Genomic DNA, 16,637 nt, shown 5'->3' on the forward strand with positions numbered 1-16,637 from the left:
TTTGCGTGTGCGTGCGTGGTTGTACACCGGTACAACTATCAAATGAGCAATAATCGGTGCCGGTTTGTTGCATGCGACGCCTGCTTGCTGCATGTAGCCCACTTAGCCGTCATTGTGCTGCCGGCATGTTTAAATGTGAACATGAGCGTCTGGACCCGTGCCACTCCTTGCGCAGGTAGTGTACGATCGCGACGCATAGAAAGTTGGACCAAATCGGCGACGCTTCTAAAGTCATCATTTTAAACTCATGAGGTTATAGTAGCAGCAAAAGCAACGCAATACTCCCGTGCAGTTGAATGTTGTATGTTCTGTGTTTGTTGCAATTGCAATTGGTAATTTTTGTCGTGTGCTACAGAATTTCATTAATATATTGCAGGTTGGCATGCAGCTAAATCTCTGCAGCAAATATAATTTACGCTGAGCAGTGGCACCTCAGCATGAAAATGCAGATTCACAATCAGATATCAGCTGTTCTACGGCTGTTCCCTTTTCTCGCAACGGAGGCTTTGGTGGTATGCTTTTACATCAGCTTCTTTTCGTCTTTATAAAGCAGTGGCAAGTTCTGGGAGCTAATTTATGGGTCACTGTGACCATAGTCGTACGCGTGTCTTCCGCCTCAGAGGGGGGGGGGGGAGGCGAAGGTTCGTCGCAGCGCACCCCTGCCCCTCTACTAAGTCAAAGTATGAGGCAGGCTTCACCCCCCCCCCCCCCGCCCCCCGTGTGCACGCCTATGACTGTGGCTGCTCTTCTATGTGTGTAGCAGCAAGAAACAATATGGGAGCTTAACTATCTCTTTCTGGATAAGTGTGTCATGCATACTACTGTACGCACCATATGAAACTACACAAACAAACTTTTGTGCATAGCAGATGCATATAGGAGTGTGCATAAGCATTTCAAAAACATGGTAGAAGTGTTTAAAAATGACGGTGTAGTTTTTCCTCCGTCACGACGAAATTGAAAAAAAAAGTGCTTGATTCAAATATATTGCATGATTAAAAACCATTCAAATAAGAAGTCACTGTCACCAGTGCTTTGATTGGCTCATTCATGGCTCTGCTTTTTTGAATATATATTGTAGAGACCATGTGCAGCTTGAGTGCAATGTTCCAGATTGGGAAGAAGCAGAATAGTTGGCAAAGTATCATGTAATGGTGCCTGGTAAATTGGTATCTCTTGCACGATGTTTTAGGATCTGTAGCACTTCAATCATGTAACAATAAGCTCACAGCTTATTTTTCCTTATGTTGTTTCATCACATGTGCAGCTTTGCAGAATTCAAATCATTGTGTCAATAGTTCTTCAACATATTTCTTTCAAGGACATCTGCACTTAGTAGATGAAGTGTTCAGCTTTGAGCTGAAGCTGGTATAAGAACATTCGCGTACAGTTCAATAGCGTTAACACAAACAGCCACTATATAAAAGAGAACAAAGCATTAGCAAGTTCACTAAAATGCTTTTGTGCTTAAGACTTTGTATATCAATTGTTACGCCATAGGCTATGACGGTGTACTATGATTTGATGTACTACAACTATTCAGTATTTATCCTGAGCAGCCATAAAATTTTGAAATTTTCCTTATTGGCACTTTAAAATTTTCTATAGGACTGCCAAGACATAGCTTGAACAAGATGTTATGGCATCCCTGTGTGGTGAAAAAAAGATGAGAAGTTGGCAACTGCTAGAGTATGCTAACTGTGGATATAAAAACAGTCGTTCGCTTTTATTCTGGACGGTGTACGACCTTTGTATGGACACCTTTTAAAGGGCATAAAAGGCATCGTAGACTTTGCAGAGCCTTGTTGAATTTTTCCATAGGTTTTCCAATAAATAACCCCACTGTAGATTCGTTTAGCAGTACATCCTGGGTTAAAGAAGCTTGTAGAAAAATATTGTTAACCTGCTCGCTCTTAAAAATCATAACTGAATGTGTTTTATTATCTGTAAACAGAAGAGGAGTGGAGATTGAACATTCCATTGAAAAGGTGGTCTTCTCCGTCCTGTCAGCACTGTGACTGCTGCAGTTAGTATTGATCTACAGTGTAGCGTCAAATAGCGCAGGAGGGACTGAATAGAAATAGCTGCATATGCGTTTGCCATGGTTATCTTTCCGTCTTACATCCCTTCTGTGCTAACCAAAGTTGTCTGCAAGATTTGTATTTAAATGCAGAAATGCCTTCTCTGAGCACGGAACTCCATGTGTTTGCAGCATACATAAGCAAAAGGGGAACAGGCCACGAAAATAGGGAAAACAAGGTAACTACTGCAGTTTCTTTTTTATTTCAATTGTGCAAATGCTGAAGAAAAGGAATGTGAAGTGGAGAAAAAGATAGCTCACTGCCTTTAGAAGCCTTGGATATGCCTTCCGCATAATTCATGTGTTGCTCTACCCTTTCACTTGTGGCAGCATCAGCCGTCTTCTCGTTCGCTTTCTTTTGTACTTGTGTATGTGTTACGTATGTCGCTGCACGTGTTAGCCATTACCAATTGTGGCAGAGGGTGACACACCTTTCTGACTGCAGCATGAATGTGACATGCAAAGTTGAATCTAGTTCAATGTGCACTCCTGCCACCATGGCCATGTGTGCCACACGCTAGCATATTCCTAATATAAGACGAGTTAACCTTGCTCTGCTCAATTGCAAACCTTTCTTCGTTACTGTGGATGCTATTAGTACAAATCTTTAAACCACCTTTTCAATGGAATGTTCGCTGGTAATATTGCAATGCATTTTTTATAGAGGACATGCTGTTGGGCCTGTGCTGAATTTTGTGGAAACGCATTGCAAGGATGACTTTGGCAGCTTAATTACACAGGTGAGTAAAAAACGTTTTACAAGTGCGAGTACAATGTTTTTCTAGATGACTGTTGCTGTGAAACGCGTGAGAAAAGGATATGTGAGAAAGTGACAAACGGCAACTTTTAAATGAATTTGTAAAGGAAAATACTTTTTATTAGCAGGAGTGCGCTTAACTGGGCTGGTTGATACATTAACACGAGAGCGAACAGTGCTAAACACAGGACGGAGAAGAACGACAGACACAGGCGCTGAACTAAGCACCACTGATTTATTGCTTGCATAGGCGATATATACGGAAGCATTGCGCAGAAGAATAGCAAAAACACAGTAACTGCGCAATGCGCAAAGAGGGTTAAGAAGGTTAAGAAGTCATCATATTTGATGCGTCGGCAGAGCAGGCTGTCATGTTTTGGACAAGTAATTGAGTTCACAGTTATGTAGATAAACTGATGGAACACTTTCACATGCACCAACGCTGTTTCTCATCCTGATTCGGGTGCGAATACAGCGACTAATAAAACTGCTGCAATAGGCACCGCAGAAAGGAATCGACGTCGAGAGGTAAATGTCGCGCGAGTGAGTGCTTTAGTGCACTGAGAGGCACGCCAGTGGGAAGCGGAACGCTTTCGCACTGGCGTAGGTAGAGGTGTGAATGCGCCTTCACGCGCGCACACCTCAAGCTACGGGCTGTGCCAATCACGTTCTTGAAGCGCACTGTCGTAGCGTATTCATAAGCGCCGATGTAGATTACCCTAATACTAGGGAGCCCACACCTTTCCGTTTCTGTCATCATATGACGACGCTTTGAAAAAGTTCATATCAAGTACCAGTGTTCATTATGTTCATGTTGATGCCACCTCGCTTGGGATTCACCACATCCTGTGTCCAGACGTAAACTACTGCAGACACTACAGAGGTTTCCTCATGATCATGGATGTTAGCCGTCAGGATGGAAATGTGCCACCCTGCGCCAATGTGCGTTCATCGCACGTTGTGATATAACTGCTAAACACCAAGAGATATGGTACAAGCTCTGTATATCAATGTACAATAATCATTGAAACGTGAAGACACTTTTATGTGTTATACCGATTCTACGAGCATAGATGCTCGTTTATGCATGCGGTTTCACCACCTTCATGACAGTATCTGCTGGAGTTACCTCCTCCTTTTTGACTTCATGTTCAATACGGTAGCAGGCTGAGAGTGAGCGACATTTCACAACCAAATTGCGCTTTGTTTTGTTATTTGAGGGGACCCTATGAACGATGTGAAGTTTAGCCGGAGGTATTGGTACTGCAAGCTTTTCAGCAATGATATAATGCTGTTAGCCAGGTCTTCAGCATTCTTTAGTGGGAGCTGTGTAACATTTTAGCCTTCTGTAGCATTCAAAAATGAGAAATTAATGACTTTCATTGCAGCTAAGGAATCGGAGTGGACATGTTTACAAGAATTTCATTTACATTGATATTGCGTTCACTTTGGTACGCAAAAATATTTTTTTTATTGTATGAAAGGCGGATTGGTGATCTCTTATACCGTCTGTTATTCCGCGTTGTTAAATTTGGCAACAACGATAGCTTTGACAACTACGCGGTGGTGGCTTTACAAAAGGCTTGCGATATAGCCGTAAGTTCGTTCCTAGAGCTGCCATGCACCTAACCTGGCTCACTAGTGATAGCGGAAGGGGGACATCTTTTTACAAAAGGAGACTGTATGCAATGAGTCATGATTTACCCTCATTTCGAGCGCCAGTTTACAAGGTTAAACTGTTGCAGCAGCAATATTCACGCAGTGTACGTACTTTTAAATTCGTTGATGACTCTTTAGTTGTCTTAGAATGTAATGAAAAAGACTTACAAAAGGCGCCTTCGGATATTATTTCGGTTGCCTTGGGCCTTAATTCTGACTCACTAACTCACTAACCTCCGCAGTTTTTTTTACGGTCTCTAAATTTAGGGATGCATGTTTCATCTAAACAGGTCTGCTGGTAATCCCGGCATGGAGCTACCAAGTGGGTCGAAATATTGCATTCTAAGCTCATAAAACGCAGTAGGGTTGATTCACCTTTTGACGATGCCCTAGCGAATTCATGCTTTCAACAGCTGCGAAATAGTTTCGACGACCGGGTTCGTCGCCTAATCGAGGTGGCGCGTCCGCTAGCGATTCTGCCTGCCGTTGCAGGAAAAATGGTAGGACTGAAGAGGCAACGCTTTAACGCCAACTGTGCGGCATGACAACAATGTACAAAAAGTGCGACCAGTCTTCTTTACTTGCGTTTATTTTTCAACATTTTCAACAATATAGCAGAAAGGGCTGTAGTTGAGGCACTCTTTATCGCATCTGACAAACTTGCCACAATGCGCAGGGCGGTTAGCAAAAAAGGAGATTGTAAATCTCGATACACTACGAAAAATCGCAGCAAGTTTCTACAGTTCGTTCAAAACGTGGTCTAGGCAGTTCCCTTGAATTGCGGAGCGTCATAGATAGGTCAAATGGGAAGGTTCCCGTAGGCGAGATTGTAGGAGCACAAATTTACAACAGAACGAAAGCAGCATCAGGACATTGACGTATGGATTGTAGGATCTGTGGATGCGCAAATCCATGCGAAAGCATTAGCCCTATGTCCACATCAACGGTAGGCTTACTGAATTTATTATAGAAGTCCTGGAGATGAAAAAACGCCAGGCCTGCGCGGAAAGCGCAGCACAGTCATAGTGAGAGCTCGAAGAGCGGCATTTCTAGAGCCCGTTATAAACTCTCCTGTGGCTACTAATACAACTACACTAGCAACGTAACCACCATGCCACAAATCATAATTTTTGCGAAGGTGGGAAGCACCCACCACGACATTACTCGTCGTTCTGCGGAGAAGCGAGGTACGATCTGTAAGGCATTACGTGCAGTTTCTTGACACGACGGCTGGTGACGATGAAGAATTATGACTAAGCCTTTTGTTTTGGGTTGGAAGCTTTAAAGGACCCACTAGTTAAGTAATTCGCATTGTGTGACGCCCTGTCGTTATTTAACTCTCCCACCACGCTTTATAACATACGCTAACCTCGGAAAGAGATAGAGAGAGGGAATTGACTTTACTGAGACACTGAGGAAATGAATCATGGGAGCCTTATGGGCTTCCTTGGCAACCAATAGAAGTGCACTTGCGAGGATCCCACTACGCTATAAATCATCATAACTTCTGTGAAGTAGGGAAGCAGCCATTATGCAATTTTTCGTCCTTCTGCGCAGAACCGTGGTATCCGCTAAACACTTGTAAGGCATTATGTGCACTTTGCTGATGCTCTGGCTGATGACGATGAGCAATTATGGCAACGCTCTTTGTAAAGGGTTGGAAGCATTCAACAACCCACTCGTTGCGCAATTCGCATTGTGTGACGCCTAGTTACAGAATTCGCGTTGTGTGACGCTTGGTTGTTATTTTACTCTTCTACCACGCTATATTACATATGTTAATGTGGTTCATTCTCGACATGAATCCTGTATAGGGTCTTTTTGCAAAGCTCTTTCAAGCACCGGCATGGCTCTGAGGCAGACTACTGGGCTCCCACGCAGAGGGCCGAGTTCGAACCCCGTTCCATCCTGGAAAATCTTTCTTTTGTTTTTTTTTCTTTCGAGCGATAGTTGTTACGGACACCGGCAGCGGCGGCGGCGGCGGACAACTACGGCGCCAAAAACGGCCCTTGTTGCGATCTCATAACACCTTTCGCTGTGAAAGCTGGCTGGATCATGTGTCAGCATGGTAGGAACCTGATACCCCTCACAGAAGGATGTCATGTTCCCAACAGGACCCGTTTTGCACACGTGGTAGGCATTGTCTTTTGAGGCTCTTTCTTATCTCTCGTATTTGTGCATCTCCTGTTCGTTCTTGTACAGCCAGTACTCGTTCTGCGCATCCAAAGGCTCACAGTTGTTAGTGCGCCCTGTGTTTGCGTCGCTCACTTTTTTCTGTCCTTTGCACTGTGTGGCGCTGTTTTGCTGCTGTCCTAAATATTTGCAGGCTTAGATTGCAGGCTTGTTGCGTTGACCAATCATTCATTTCTTGTTTTTAGTGTTCCTATTTTTTTGTATTTCAAGTGTCTTGCTGGGTTATAGGCAAATGTTTATGTGCATGCAATATGTTCTTTCTACTGTTATTTCCTTCTGACGTCGTTTTTATTTATAATGTTATTCGTAATTCTTCAGTGTACATCTTATTTAGTTGTGACCTTCTCGCGTTTCCATTTTTTCTGATTGCCATTCATGTATACGCACGCACACACACACACACACACACATACACACACACACACACACACACACACACATATATATATATATATATATATATATATATATATATATATTATATATATATATATATATATATAATATATATATATATATTCATTCATGTATTTGTCCTCCTGCTTGGACCCAAATAGGGTCTGCAGTATTTTATAAATAAATAAATAAAATAGCTCACGAAGAGACAAAAGAACGTGTCCCATATAAGTAGCGAAAGCGCGTGACGTGTCTGTCTTAATAAGTTTATCCATCTCGCAAAATTAATCTCAATTAGAAGTAACGGGCAAAAAATCACAGCATATCCACGTGGTGAATGATGATGAGTGGGGCGAAGCGAACTCGCGCTGCAGCACGGCGATGGCATTGGCGCGAGCGTGGTCCTTCTTGATGGAAGATATTGTGACTACATTGTTTGAAAAACCACAATCTGTTGCACACACCGCAACTATAGCCGAAACTGTTATCAAGGAAGTCCCGCTGGAAGCTCGCGTCGGCGCCTTCGGGCAGAGCCCGCCTAATGCGTTTTGCAGCCACTTCACGTGCTCGCACAGCCTCTGGCTCTGCCTGCCGGTACGCGCGCTTTCTCGTCGCTTCACGGTCCTTCACATTTTGAAGATCCGATTCGCGCAGCAGCCGTGCAGCTTCGGCCTCGCGGGCTCGAACGGCGGGGTCTTCGCGCCGCAGCCGTGCAGCTTGTCGAGCAGCTTCGGCCTCGCGGGCTCTAACGGCGGGGTCTTCGCGCCGCAGCCGTGCAGCTTGTCGAGCAGCTTCGGCCTCGTGGGCTCGAACGGCGGGGTCTTCTCGCCGCAGCCGTGCAGCTTGTCGAGCAGCTTCGGCTTCGCGGGCTCGAACGGCGGAATCTGCTTCGCGGCGTCGACGTGCAGCTTCGGCCTCGCGGGCTCTCACCTCAGGATTCTTTCTGCGAGCGTGCGCTGCCGCCGACTTCCGTGCCCTCCGTTCCGCAGCCTTGTCTTTCATCTGACGACTCCGAGCTGAAGAGAAAGCGTGCCAAGAGCGAGCCTCATGGCACGTTACTTCTGAAATGTTGTCTTCGTGTGTCGTTGAAAACACGATTCGTAGTAAAGAAGAAAGAACGCCACACAGGCGAACACGCAAAAAAAAAACAAGTGTCACTCGTCAACGTCGTCTTCTTCTTCTACTGCATACCAGAACGCGCACAGTAAAGAAGAAACAATGCCACACAGGCGAACACGCACGAGAGTCTCACTCGTCAATGTCGTATTCTTCTTCTACTGCATACCAGAACGCGCGCTTCTCACGATCTAGAGGTGGCTACTACAACGCTACAAACAAACGGAGTATGGACAGACCCACGGCATAAGGAGCTTCGCCCCCTAAAAAGCCTAGGAAAGACTTGGCTGCCAGAAGAAAGACTGCTAGAAGGAAAGACTAGACTGGATGCCTCCAGGTAGTAGGCAAATGGTTATTGGTCAGCTGCCAGCTCGTAAAACGTTCACGTGCTTCGTGACGCCAGCAGGCAGAAAAAGTGTTCCACACTCGCCGTCATAGCTACTAGCGGCGCTGACTAACACTCCAAGGCTTAAATGCACATATATATATACGCCATAATGTGGACGGGAGGATGACCGCCGCAGTAGCTGAGTGGTAGAGCAACGGATGCGTTATTCGAATGCCGCGGGTTCGCTCCCTGCCGGCGGCAAGTTATCTTTTTGTCCACTTTACTTTCTTCACATTGACATCGTAATTACTACAAATAACGTCCCTTGTACCTTTCTTGGCTTTCTTGTCTGTTAGCTGTAATTAACGTTGTCTCTAGCAGAGAAAAACTAGCCTTAAAATTCCACTTCTCTCCGAAATTAAAGTAGCGTTTGTACGACGCCTGCTTTAAAAGACAGGTGAACGCGGAGAATTCCACGCAGCTGTTGCATTAGGTTTTGCAAAGGGGTTTCGTTCTGATAATCCCGCGAGGGTAACTTCCGTCGTTTGTTGCGGCGGCAATAAATTCGAGTTGAAAACGTAGCTTTGAGAGCAGCTGGGACAGAAGCAAGCGACGTGGAGCTGGTGCAGCGCTGTGTCGGGGTAAATTCGGTAAACCGTGCCGTGAATGACCACGGATCGGCTGGCGACAAAATAAACGTGGAAGAAAGTGTAGGCTCCGGTTTTAATGCGGATAATAATTCGGGAACATAAACTTGAGCGTGTTGCTTTGTGAGGCGCGAAACTATCGAGAATGGCGAACATGGCACCTGTTATTCTAGGCTACTGGGACATCCGAGGCCTCGCCCAGTCAATCCGCTACTTGCTGGCCTACGCGAGCGTCCCATATGTGGACAAGAGGTAAGATAGCTTTCCGTTTGATTCACCCCCATGATTGCACCTCGCAATAAAGTGAGAAGATAGAATAAAATTATTTAATAATTTGCTGGTGTTTTGCATGTCAAACGGTGCTATTATTATACGTCAGGCTGTAGTTGTTAACCCTGGAGTAAATTTAACGAACTTGCTCCATCTGTATTCTATTCAATCGTCTCGCGATACTCTGCGGACAAAAGGCATTATGGTGGGCTCAGAAGCACGATTCTAATTCCCGATACAATCTTAGCCTAAATAGATACGTTACCTACAAGAAAAATTGGTAAGTTGGACTGCTTCGTTATACAACGTTAGCTAGCGGGGAATGAAGCTCTTCATGTAACGATATAATGATTTCGTGCCAAAACTACGGTATGATTGTGAGGCACGCTGTGGAGGATGGCTCGGAAATTTATACCACCTGGTGTTCTTTAACGTGCACTGACGTCACACAGTACACGGGTCTCTAGTGATTCGCCTCCATCGAAAGGTGATCGTCGCGGCCGGGATCGAACCCACGTCTTGCGGGTCAACAGCCGAGCTCTATCACCTGTGTACCACTGCTGCGGATGGAAAGAAACTAGTGGTGATGACTGATGGTGACCACAGATCCGGGAAGGCGGTTCCAGTCAAGAGATGATATGAGGGCACATTTACCGCTGCATGTTCTTGTTAGACATGACACAACATGTAGTTTACTCGAATGATCAATACAAGCCAATACGCAAGGAAAGAGCAAAATAAGTATGTCATGACGTGTGGGAATATAACGATAGATTTTCTGAAATAAAGACAGGCGGAATAGTTACGACGTGAAACAGGGACGGCCGTTCGAGTGAGTTATTCATGGCGGCAATGCTTGTTTTGCAGTTGTAGTTATGACTGAGGAGGCGAGCACAGTCATTCTGGAGTACTTAAAGTGCACCTATTGGGCTTGCTAAACTGGGATCTCATACCGCAGCGGCGCATACTCGTTTGCTGCAATGATCACATATACACACAGATAATACACACAGTCACACGCACACATATACGTATATCATTGTCATGACCGAAAACCCGGAGTAGCAAGCCAGGCTAAGATCTCCGGGGATATCATTAAAGGTCATTATCTCTCTCTATCTCTCTCATTGGCTACAAGTTAGTTTCGTGTGCATAAGTAGTTTAAGTGAGACGATTTTAGAGGAGAGGTCGTAGCAACTGTACTAAGTAAGCAAGTTTGTATGCACTTTGCACACAGTGAAAAGCTGCTACCGTGGTCGGGAAACGAACCCGCGTCCTCGATCTTAGCAGTATTCTTGGAAGAAAGAGCCAATATCGCATTTCACACTCTGCGGGAATAAACTGACGCGGATATTTTATTCGTGCGCATGAAGAAGACGGCAATTTAATTTTAGCGATAAAATAAAAATCAAGAGCTCACAGTCGAGTAGGGCCATCATCAAAGTTGTCCCCCCCCCCCTCTCTGTGTTCTAATACGTGCATTTCACACGTGAACACTACAGAATGACGACAAGGTAACGATGATGCCTTTATGACGACGATATAAAGAGACACTTGACAGACGATGCGAAAATAACGAGTATAGAAAGAAGCCTTGGCTGTTGCGCCAGCTGGTGCAATCATTGAAATGTCATTGAGCGAAAAAAAAAGAAACAGTGCGGGAAAAAATGAAAAATTTGGCAGATCCCACGTACCATGGGAATCGATGTGATGCGAAGCATGCGCGGGATGGTGACTGTGGTTAATTTTTCACATTGAGCGAAACGTTACGGAATGACGCTAGAGAAATGTGGAAGTGGCACACGCACGCTCGTATGTTGAAGAGTCGCATATGTGTTTTATACCAATTGTTTACATGCAGTTGCGTAACGATGCCAACAGCAACATGGGTGTTACCAACACCAGACGCGGTAAGCTGATATGTAGTGCTAATATTCTTCAGTATCGAATAGCGCGAATTCGAACAAGACAAAGAAGGAACACAGATGCAAAAGACAGGCGTTCCTCGCAACTATGCTTAATTAAGGAAAGTTTCCCTAGATATATACACAGCCTAGTGGTCCGCGCAAACGCACTGCACGTACGTTAAAGTCCCGGTTGCAGTTGTTACAGTTGTTATGCTTATACTTGTCCGTTATGACGGAGAACGCACGCACGTTTCACGAACCCGTGTGTATGTGTGAAAGGGGTTCTTGACAATTATTGAACAGGGTCATCATCACCGTGATCAGTGAGGCCTAGCAGCTGGACCGGACTTGTTAATCAGATCCGTTCGTTATCGCGGCTACTAGGGGTCTACGTGCAATGAAGTGCGAGGCATAGTACAGCTGGTGGAAATCCTGGATGCCTCTTACGATGAAATCATCTATGACGTCTCCTGTCCCGGATGTGCCAGCGAGGTCTTTCAATGCCCTGTCCACATCCAAGCCGTCTTTCACGCAGTATAAGGACTAGGCGTTGTTGGGTCATGATAAATTAATGTTGAAGTCACCGGTAATGATGAGAGGCCTGGTTCTCTAGGCAGATTTATTGTAAGAAGCATTGATGCCGGTTTTTGCGGAATACACGTGGTCCACGCTGCTGACCACGTGGACGAGTGGATGGTAGTTGAGCGTCTTCCAGGGGTGTTCTGTCGTCAGCTTCATCGCTTTCCTTGTGTCTGCCGCGGTAATGCAGCGGTTACGGTGCGCGGCTGCTGACGCGAAGGTCGCGGGTTCGATCCTGCCCGTGGCGGTCGAATTTCGATGGAGGCAAAATGCTAGATGCCCTTGTACTGTGCGATCACGGTACACGTTAAAAAATACCAGATGGTCAAAATTTCCGGAGCCCTTCGCTACGGCGTCTCTCATAATCATATCGTAGTTTTGGGACATAAACCCCAACCATTATTATTATTATCACTTTCCTTGCTTGTTAATGTATGTGTCTTCGTGGTTACTGCGTTGCTTGAGACTCTGTATCACCTGTGGCACATACCCTCATAACGTGAACTCTGGTATGCGGGTATGTGCCACACGTGACTGAACGAAAGGGTTTCAGGACGTACGCGACAGGTATATTGCGTTATTCATGTCACGACCAGTGAATCGTGTTCGTCATACACTAATCCCCGGTTATGCCAATTTTCGTATATTACAAGTTATGGAGACTGCCAGGAGAGCGCCCAGGCGTAGGCGGCTAGATAGATAGATAGATAGATAGATAGATAGATAGATAGATAGATAGATAGATAGATAGATAGATAGATAGATAGATAGATAGATAGATAGATAGATAGATAGATAGATAGATAGATAGATAGAAACGGCCAAAGTGCCTGGGGTTCGCTAAGAAATGCTTCGCATTTTAAATGCAGTGGACAGGACAGACGCTCATATTCAACTGTGTGTAACACCGGTGTGAAGCGGGCATAGGCGTGCGCAGGGTTCCCCATTAGGGGGGGGGGCCAAAGGGCGTCGCAGCGCCCCCCCCCTTCAAAGTAAATGTATGGGGCAGATTTTGCGCCTCCCCCCCTCTTAGGTGACTAGAAGGGTCAATTTACCGGGCAGATTTTGCGCCCCCCTCTTAGGTGATTAGGGGGGGGGCGACCGCCCCCCCTGCCTCCCCTGTGCGCACGCCTATGGAAGCGGGCAATTTAAATGTGCTCAGGAGAAGTACACTTCGGTAAAAGTGGGCTTTACGAAATCTAATCGATGAAAGCGGAGTGCCACTCCGTGTGGTGGTCACAAAAGGGTTAGTGTTTTAGTCACTTAACACACTAACCCTTTTGTGAGCACCACTAACTGAGTGGATGAAATTTTAGCACTTTTCAGACTACATGCACATGGCATTTTGTTCACGCATGGGCTTCCCGCTGAAAATAAATTGCATAAGTTGCAGTTTTTAGATTTGAATATCCTTTTCTCGGAGTGACATGTGTGCTGAGCTTAACCGCCCATGTTCACGCAAAGAGCTTCTACCCTTTGATGCAGCCCGTTCTGAACTTGTTAAAAGGGCCATTGCCACTGTGTGTCTTGAGGGGGCGTTGGTGAAATCTTGCCCTCACAGCATGCAGGATAGTTTTATGAATCAGGTTAAGCAGCTGCATTCTACTGGCTATCCTCTGTCGTCGTTTCCGAAACCCTCCTTCAAAAGTTGATGGGAACAGAGAAACGCAGCCAGCCCATGGTCAAAAGACCTATGGCTGTACCTTATGTTCATAACGTAGCTCTGAACCTCAAGAACGTGGCTAGCAGGTACAACGTGCCTGTAGTTTTTTATGTCCCACGCAAGTTGGCTGGCCTTTGGCCACGCATGTCTAAACCACCGAGACCGTCCCCGCGGGGGAAGAAACACGCTTCGTCGCTTGTGGATTGCTCGGTTGGCGTGATGTATCAAATCCCACTCAGTTGTTGTCGGATTTACAACAGCCAAACTGGTCGGTGTCTGAGCGTCAGAGTTAGGGAGCATGAACTTTCCATTCGAAACAATTTCTGGGCACATTTGCCAGCACGTTGTAGTTCCTGCTCCAGTGAGACGAGGTTTTCCAGCGTTTCTGTTCTGCCCAAAAGCCCAGTTACTCTGGCCCGGGAAATGTTCGAAGCTTTTTGGATAAAAAAGACAGGCGAATTGTCTGTACACTCTAAAAAATTTTACACCCTTAAGGGTGTATTTTTTTTGTCCCATGGGCAACACCCTTTTAGGGTGTTTAGAAACACCCTAAACATAAGGTGTTTAGAAACACCCCTTAAAAACGTAGGGTGTAAGGACAGATTACACCCTACTTTAATAGGTGTTTATGAACACCCCTAAACCATGGGTGTTACAATAAGTTACACCCGTTCGAGTGGGGTGTAATACACAAAAACACCCTTAAAAGGGTGGCTGTAAAAGGGGGAAGCACACATGCTACTTCTTCCCAGCCAGCCCCCTTGGGGCATTAGACATCAATGTGATGCGATCCCTTCAGGTGCAGCTGAGAAAGAATTCTCCTGTTAAGGAGATGATTTAGAAATGCGCAATACCTTGATAAAAATGGATTGATAAAAAGTTTCAAAAACTGCAGCAGTGCCCATACCAGTGTGGCTGTATATAGTCGACTTTCTTAGCGCTGCCACCCAACAGCTGTAGCTGATACACGAGCAGCGATTCTCCATAACTCACATAACTCATGCGACACGATAACGACTCAGAATGACGCTTTGCTCAGCAGGCTTCCATTTTCTCTTCCAAGTAAAAGATTGTGCACATTGCTGCAATGATGAAACTTTTCCCGCCTACTGAAAAGCAATGGATTGCGGCTCTAACAAAAACAGGTGAGCAATTTACAGCTCATACTGAATGCCATAATATGCAGGAAATACATGTAATAGGGATGGTTTGATCACAACCGCACTGCAGAAACATGACCTGCATCACAGCAGTAGAATGAAATTTTATATAGGCGTGCTCAGACAAATGTTAAGGATTATCCCTTTCCGAGCAAAAACAACAGAATCATTGGTAATTGAATGAAATATGAGTATTTATTTGTTTTAAGACAAATTGTTGCAAAACTAAAAGATTGTAATAAAACTAACATAAATTCCAAAACAATAGTCGATACACTGATTTTACTGACAAGTACTGGCAGTTTTGTTATGCTAAAATTTCAACAGCAAATGATCAAGGTTACTATACATGCTGCAAAAAAGTCACAAAGCACTGAGTCAAAAAGACCTGTGAGAACATGCTGAAAATCCGCAGGAACAAAATGACTCATAACATGTCACAAGAAACTGGAGCAAAAAATAAGTTGAAATAAAGTGCCAGTATCACTACAGTAATCTTTTCTGTATATTCAAAAACAAATAACTACACATTACATGATGAAAAGATTACTTTTGTATAAACTAGATTTTGTCACATGTGTCACATGTACCACACGCGATAAAATTGAATTTATACTAACAGTAATATTTTCATCATGCAATGAGTAGTTATTTGTGTTTTCAATATATGTTTTTTGGATTTTGTCCCTGCGGAAGCTAAGGCCTATTTTGTAGCATTTTTGAAAACGTTCAACAGCTTAACAACTGGTGTTCTTGGTGAGGTTGATCGCTGACCGAGTAGCAGCCATTCCATGGTCACAAGAACGTTGAAGGCCTTCCGGGCGTACTCTACGTTCAGGAGCCAATGTGCTGACATCAGTACAAGTACCCTTTCTTCACCGTTCGACATACGGAACATGAGTTCTGTGTCTGCATGGAGCGAAAGGTTCCTTGCATATGGAAGATCAGCCCCATCGTACAAAATACAGGGTGATATTGGAACGCTCCCTCCCTGCAAAAACAGTAATGAACTAATTACACACTCAGTACATTACTTACCAGTTGTTGCAGCTTTTCTTATAGTATTTTTTTCATATCTATTAATAAAATTTTTCTATTCTGAAAGGATTCACGCTCCCAAGCTCTACAACTCAGTAAAAGAGCATTTCAATCTATAGTAAAGAACGAAAACAATGGATGGCTGGTGTTACATTTTACAGCGTGTAATTGTGAGCCCTTCTTAAGAATAGAAAGGTTTTATAAACTAAACTAAAAGAGATGAACTAACGAGATCAATAATATAAGCGGCAAAAATGGGCAAGCAGGTAAACGATGTGCATGCGCTAGGCTCTTGTCTTTAACAGATAGAGAATTGACATTCGTGAAAGTGAAGAAGAGCGAGTTATAAGTCTTTTGTATATCTTTAAAAATGATACATATCTCAGCCCATGGCATTTTGGTGCAGCGTGTAAGCAGAACTTGTGTATAAATTTGTTCCTTGGGTGCAATAAACTATGTTGTTGAAAATTAGTACACATCTTTCTTTGTTAATGCTTGTGCTGTTTCTGCACTAAATGTTAATTACTTTATTATCCTACGCATAAAGCCCAAAGGGCGCATGCTTCATGGGAAACATCATCTTACCATATTCGCCTTCTTGTTCCTTCGGAGTTTGTCATACAATTCCCTTGTGGATGTCTTCTTTGTGGCAAACTTCTGTCTATTCTCCTTTAGGCGCTCATCTCCTGTCATACGCCTCCTTGCATTCTTGAATTTGTTTCCGAGCGCTATCTTCCACGAGTCCTGATAATGATAGGTAGAAAACAGAAACTTTACTAGGTCTTTGGAATTAATGTTCACTACCTACTCAGGCTAAGAGAACTAAGTCACCTTGTTTACTTAT

The sequence above is a fragment of the Rhipicephalus sanguineus genome, chromosome 6 (assembly GCF_013339695.2).
Source record: "Rhipicephalus sanguineus isolate Rsan-2018 chromosome 6, BIME_Rsan_1.4, whole genome shotgun sequence".
In the NCBI taxonomy this organism is placed as follows: Eukaryota; Metazoa; Arthropoda; class Arachnida; order Ixodida; family Ixodidae; genus Rhipicephalus; species Rhipicephalus sanguineus.